The 5988-nt window shown below is 52.4% G+C and overlaps 1 long non-coding RNA gene across 1 annotated transcript; it reads right to left on the reverse strand.

The window, feature by feature from the left end:
* Nucleotides 1–733: 733 nt before the first annotated feature.
* LOC114896734 lies at nt 734–3573 on the reverse strand. Its single transcript, XR_003793894.1, has 2 exons — nt 3365–3573; nt 734–2977 (listed from the first exon to the last, which is right to left on the reverse strand). It is a non-coding gene; the product is annotated as an uncharacterized LOC114896734 (long non-coding RNA).
* Nucleotides 3574–5988: the final 2415 nt, after the last annotated feature.

Genomic DNA, 5988 nt, shown 5'->3' on the forward strand with positions numbered 1-5988 from the left:
TTCAACAGGTCAGTCCACCTATAGGTTAATGTCAATACAACCCTGCAAGAAGCAGACATATACATGTCAAAGGCACTGAATTTTTCCAAAAGAGGCAAAAAAGTTCTTCCCATATTATCCACCTAAATGGTAAATACCTTTTTATAAAGTGGCCATTGAACTCTGAGTTGATGTACGTGGAACACATACGTGTCACTAATATAAACCACATATGACTCACCCACAGAAACTACCAGTCACAAAAATGGTGAATTAACTCTATTTTTAATCTTATTTATTTGGCCACGCCATGCAGCACGTGGGATTCTTAGTTCCCTGACCAGGGATCAAACCCGGCCCCCTACATTGGGAGCGAGGAGTCTTAATCACTGGACCTCCAGGGAAGTCCCAACTTTATATTTTTTAACAAAGTTTCTGGGTATGATTCCCAGAAAACTAACCACGAAAATTATATGCACAGTACTGATCTGCAGACATAGTGAATTTAAACCGAAGGTGGGTTCACACTCCAACTAAAGAAATTCTGTTTTGAAAATAGTGAGATTTTTTTTTTTACACATCTGTAGCCACATCTGTAAAGATGTCTCCTCACGTTTGCAACCTCTTTGTTGTAACCTGAAAAAGAAAGTACAGCTACAATAATTCACCAACACACCCTGAGCTGGTAAGACCCAATGTTGTTAAATACAACATTGAATGGAATTACTATAAAACCCTAGAAGAGTTTGTTTACAAACCTTGGCCCTCGGTGACCTTGCTTATGGCAGCATATTTTATGCTATTAGGTTTAATAAATCATACAGGAAATGATGTTTTCAGTCGGCAACAATTTTCGCCTAACCGACTACATTCATCTATTCCTCCATAATTTAATTTTCTTTAAAAATCTATTTCTTTGCCTCTCCTGATAGTTCTCCATTTGGAAGCTGTTTGGGGAAAGTCCTCATTTTTTTTTTTTTTTCTTCTGCGGTACGCGGGCCTCTCACTGTTGTGGCCTCTCCCGTTGCAGAGCACAGGGCTCAGCAGCCATGGCTCACGGGCCCAGCCGCTCCACGGCATGTGGGATCCTCCCCGACCTGGGCACAAACCCATGTCCCCTGCATCGGCAGGCGGACTCTCAACCACTGCACCACCAGGGAAGCCCGAAAGTCCTCATTTTTTGAATACCGTTTTCCAGTCGTGTGAATCAAATGCAACTCAAAAAGGGTTTTAACTGTCAGATGCACGTGGAGAAAATGCTGTGCTCTGACACACGGTTTTTTCCATATCATAAAAATCATAAAAATCAATTACAACTTTAAAGGATAACCGGTCACCTATAAAAATCGGCAGGGTTCTGTTGTGAAAGAAGAAGAATGGCTATTACAGCATTTACACCCTTCCATAGACTCCACTTAAATGTCTGTGGCTCGCTGAGCATTCCATACATATTTCGGGCAAGGTATTATGGGAGCTGAAGTGCAAGCTGTCCCCTGCTGAATTTTCACTCACTATAAAAACAGTGTCTCATAAAAGTGTGCACATTTTTACTTTACAAAAAAATGTAAAATGTTCACTCCACCGACAATTTTAGCATTAGAAACAGGGCTTTTTAAAAACCTGTAACATAAGTGATGTATAAAATGTCATTCAATAACACAGATTTCTGGAAAGAGCAACATAGGAAATGTGTATGAAATACATGGAAAGGAAGATTCTACAAGCTGTCTTCTGTGGGGTCTGCTCACCTATGGCCTGGGTTGTACCATTAAAATGGAAACTCTTACATTTATACTTTTCATCATGAATCCACACTCCAATGTAACCACAACTGTTTTATATTACCCTCATATAATGAGTCTTTGCCTTTTCTAAGCAAAACAGTATTTTTTAATTGGTTCATTTTCCAGTTGTTTGGATTTTTAACAGACATACAGCATAAAAGGGCACCACATTCCAAGCAGTTCTACCAAATCCAGAACCATCCAAGGCTTGATCAGACAGCTGGGGCTCTAGCCTTTGGTTAAAATTATAATATGATCTCACCTGATTTTCAAAATAACTATGCATCTTTTTAAGCCAATAAACTGTGCTATAATCTCTCTAAGTTTCTGAGTCCAGAAGCTTGCCATGTTCAAAGAGAATGTTAGGGAACCATGATCCTTTTGCCTTTCTTTGTTTTCCCCTATCTGAACGCACAGAAATCTTCAAACAATAATTTAGCAGCTTCCCTCTCCAAAGGTTTATTTTCAAACGCCAGTGCCATGCAGCGCTGCCTTTCCAGTGCAGGTAGGAGGAAGCAGGAGCCTCTCACCACGCTGGGCCTTTTCAAGTCTCAAAATCACTGGGAAGCTTGCAGTATTTCCTTTCTGGCACTCAGGCCCAGTGTGGAAAGAAGTGGCTCCAGACAGGACAAGATATCAGATAATCATTGTAATCCCTTGGTTTCAACAGAATTCCAACTCCACAAAAAAATGCCTCTCCCCAAAAGCAGCTGAACCACTGAAACCAACAGACAATCGAACAAAAAGTTAACAAAGAAGTCACTACATGAACTTAATTAATCGTAATCTGGTGGTGCTTTTAGAAGCATCCGTTTTTCACTCCGTAGGATTTATTTACGTGAATAATAAGACAATTTAATGCTCTACTCGGATCTTGCACAAAAAGGAAACCTAAAATTCAACTCTTGTGTTCCCGTTATTCCAAAAGCATATGGGTCTGATCATAGCCCATTCTGACCGCAGTACACAGGCTTTTTCAATCAGAATTTTAACTCCATTTTTAAGGCGCTAAAGAGTAACCGTCACAAGTTTGATGGTTACTCCAAAGAATCGGGAATCCCTGAAGTGTCCCATCTGGCACAGTCTTCGAATGGAAACTAGGTTCAGCCCGCCAGACAAGGAACCCACACCACGAGGCTGGGGCGCACGTTTGTCCTCCAAGATGACAGCTCATCTGGCCACCGCGAGGTCGGGGGCGCCTGTAGAGCCACAGCCTGGGGGCGGTGGGCCGCGGAGGCCGAACAGGGATGGGCGAGACCGCGGAGGAAAAAGGAGGAGAGGGCCATCCGTCAGCGCCTGGAGAGGAAATTCCAGGGGCCCAGCTCCCAGGCTTCGGTCAGCGGGTGACGTGAGGGAATCAAGTCAGAGTGTCCGCCCCGCGGTGGAGGCCAGGGATCCCGCACTCCTGGGGCTCGAGGCCGGGAGAGGGGGAGCCTCGACCCTCGGCCAGGGGTCCGGGAATGGGGGCGCCCGGATCCTCGCCGGGCGCGGAGGACTCACGATCTTCGCCCACACCCGGAGGCCTCCCGGGTCCTCGATCCTCTCCCTGGGCCCAAGGTATGGGGAGCCCTAATCCTGGTCGGGGCCCGCTCCCCCCTTACCGGTCGCTGGGGTCGATCCACGACGTCTGGCGCGTGTAGTGGTCGATGTAGAAGACGCGGCCGTCGTAGTCGCGCGCCTCCCCCCTGCCGGCGGGCAGCGGCACCTCGGCGCTCTCCCGGGCCCATGGGGGTGGCGGCGCGGAGGGCGCGGGGGGCGCAGGGTCCGCGACTGGCGGCGCGAGCTGCGGCGGCTACCGGGGGAGCTGCGCGGGCTGAGGCGGCTCCCGCGGGGCCTCGCGCGGCTGTCCGCGCCGCCGCCGCCGCCGGCCGCCGCTCAGCCACGGCATGACAGCGCGGGCCCCGCCGCCGCCCGGCCGCCCCTCGCGCACCGCCTCCTCCCCCAGCACTAAGGCCCGGCGTCCGGGGCGCGGGGACGACCGCGGGGAGCCGCCCGCCGCGCCCGGTGCATCCTCCGCCCGGTGCCCGCTCACCGGCGCTCGCCAGCCGCCCGGCCCTGCGCGCCGCCTGGGTCACTCGAGTCGCCGCCGCTCGTGGAGTCACAGCCCCAGAGCTGCCGCAGCAGCTACCGGCGGGCCCTCAGTTCCCGCGGCGCGCCCGGCCATCTTCCTTCCTCTGCTCTGGGCGGTAGGGGCGGGGGCTTCGCAGGCCCCGCCCCGCGTGTGGCCACGCCCCTCCCCATCTCCTCCTTCGGCGGCTCCTCCCCCGCTGGCTGCAAGCCCTTCAATCTCTCTTGGCTGCTCCGCCTCCAGTCTCTCCCGGGGGCTCCTTGGCTCTTGGCTCCTGTGCCCCCCAGCCCCCACCCCCGCCCGCTGCTCTACTCCTCCTCCCCAGCCGGCTGCTCCCACCCCCTCAACCCCGCTCAGTGTTCTTTCGTCTTCTCCTCCTGCTCTGCGCGCTCCTCCTCCTTCTTTCCCGCTCCACCACCTCCTTGGGCCTCGCCGGGAAACCGCACGGGAGCCAGGATGGGCGCCGCCGCGTCCGTCCGTCCCCGGGCCACAGCGGAGAGGAAGGAGGGCCGGGAGGACGGCGCCCCGCCCGGGCTGCAGGCGCGGCCGGCCGGGGGCTGACTCTTGAGGCCCAAACAATTCCCGGGGGAGAGGGCGGTCACCTCACTGCATCCATTCTCAGGCCTTGGATGTCTGGGGTCCTCCTCTCTGCCCACTTGGTGGGGGAGGGGAGCTGCGCCCTGAGTCTCCCGAATACCCAGGGTGGTCCCGCGAGGGTGGGTAAGTCCCCGGAAGGGAGGCCGAGGGGGCTCCGTAGCTGGAGGAGGAGCCCGAGGCAGGTCCTCTTGGGTGGGACCTGGAGGACACACCTGGAAGTGGGGAGCTGGGCAGGTGGGCACTTCTCATCCCTGCCAGGAGAGCCCCAGCAGGGCTGATCCGAAGTCCCCACTCTGGGCCACGCCCCCTGCCCTGCTCTGAGCTCTTGCATCTTCCAGTCTGGAGGATCCAATAGTGTGAGTGGAGACCCAAATAGGCCACTGCTCGGGCGGAAGCCAGGTCAGCTCCTAAAACATGAAACCTCTATGGTAATTGGTAATTACGTTCCACTCACAACCTCATAGCTGGAGAAACTGGGAGAAACTGAAGTCCAAAGATGGGGCTCTCTCTTCCTCCAAATCTCCCAGCTACTACTTCGTGCTCCAGATCCCTGGCCACAAGACTTAATGCGGGGAAATGCAGGAAAGTATCAGGGAGGTTTTAAAACACTGTTACAGTGATACAAAAAGGTCTGATAAAAACCCTAACAGCAATCCATATCTAGCTACATAGGGGAAGAGACTAGAGGAAAACCTCCCCAAATGCTCACAGCAGTTTGCATTCCTTCAGTGGGATGATTTTTTTTTTTAATTATCGTATTTACTGTCTAAATTGTTTGTAAAAGGGTTATGTTACTTTTATAAGGGGAAAAGTTGTTTTAAAAAAGAATGTGAAGGCATGGAGACTGTAATTGGGACATATCCGAGGGAGGCCTTTCCTCCTCTTCTCCCACCACAACACAGAAACTTCCTTGCTCCCCAAGAATCTAGGCCCACCGGAGCATCATATGCCGGAAATTCCACCACGGGAGTCCTTTTAGTACACGTGCACAGTTATTAAATGTCCAAGGGAAAGGGATGGAGCGTATCAAAAAAGCAAATACTTTGTGATCTTGCATGTTCCAGAGAATGCCCATGTGCTGAGTGTCCCTACCCTGACATCTTCCCTTCTGATCGGCATGCTTTATTACCAAGGAGGCTGCCACTGCCTTGTCCCTCCCTCCCCGCCCACGCTGCAGTCACCTTACCACCCAACATGGCTGGGCTGAAGCTGCAATCCCGCCCTCCCTGCCAGGCATCGTGTCCTTTCAGAATTTCGCAAATCCGGGCGCTATCACTAAAAATTATCCTGAATGGGGCTGGAGTGCATTGGAGTGACGCCAACCTCAACAGAGAGAGAGAACAGCCGCACACGTCAAAGGACTCACAGAAGGAAAGGCAAGATGAAAAAGTATCAGATAAAGAATAAGGGGTGGGGGAAGCTACACCCCATGAGGAGCTAAGAGGCAAGTGCTGCTGGGCCTTTCCCTGAGGACGAGATCTTCTGGACTCCTCAGACTGGCTGCAGACCTACCATAGGCAGGCACTGTGCTGGGCGCTGGGATGCTGCAGAGACCAGGAA

This window comes from Monodon monoceros, unplaced genomic scaffold, assembly GCF_005190385.1.
Source record: "Monodon monoceros isolate NGI ecotype Baffin Bay Population unplaced genomic scaffold, NGI_Narwhal_1 Contig2441_ctg1, whole genome shotgun sequence".
In the NCBI taxonomy this organism is placed as follows: domain Eukaryota; kingdom Metazoa; phylum Chordata; class Mammalia; order Artiodactyla; family Monodontidae; genus Monodon; species Monodon monoceros.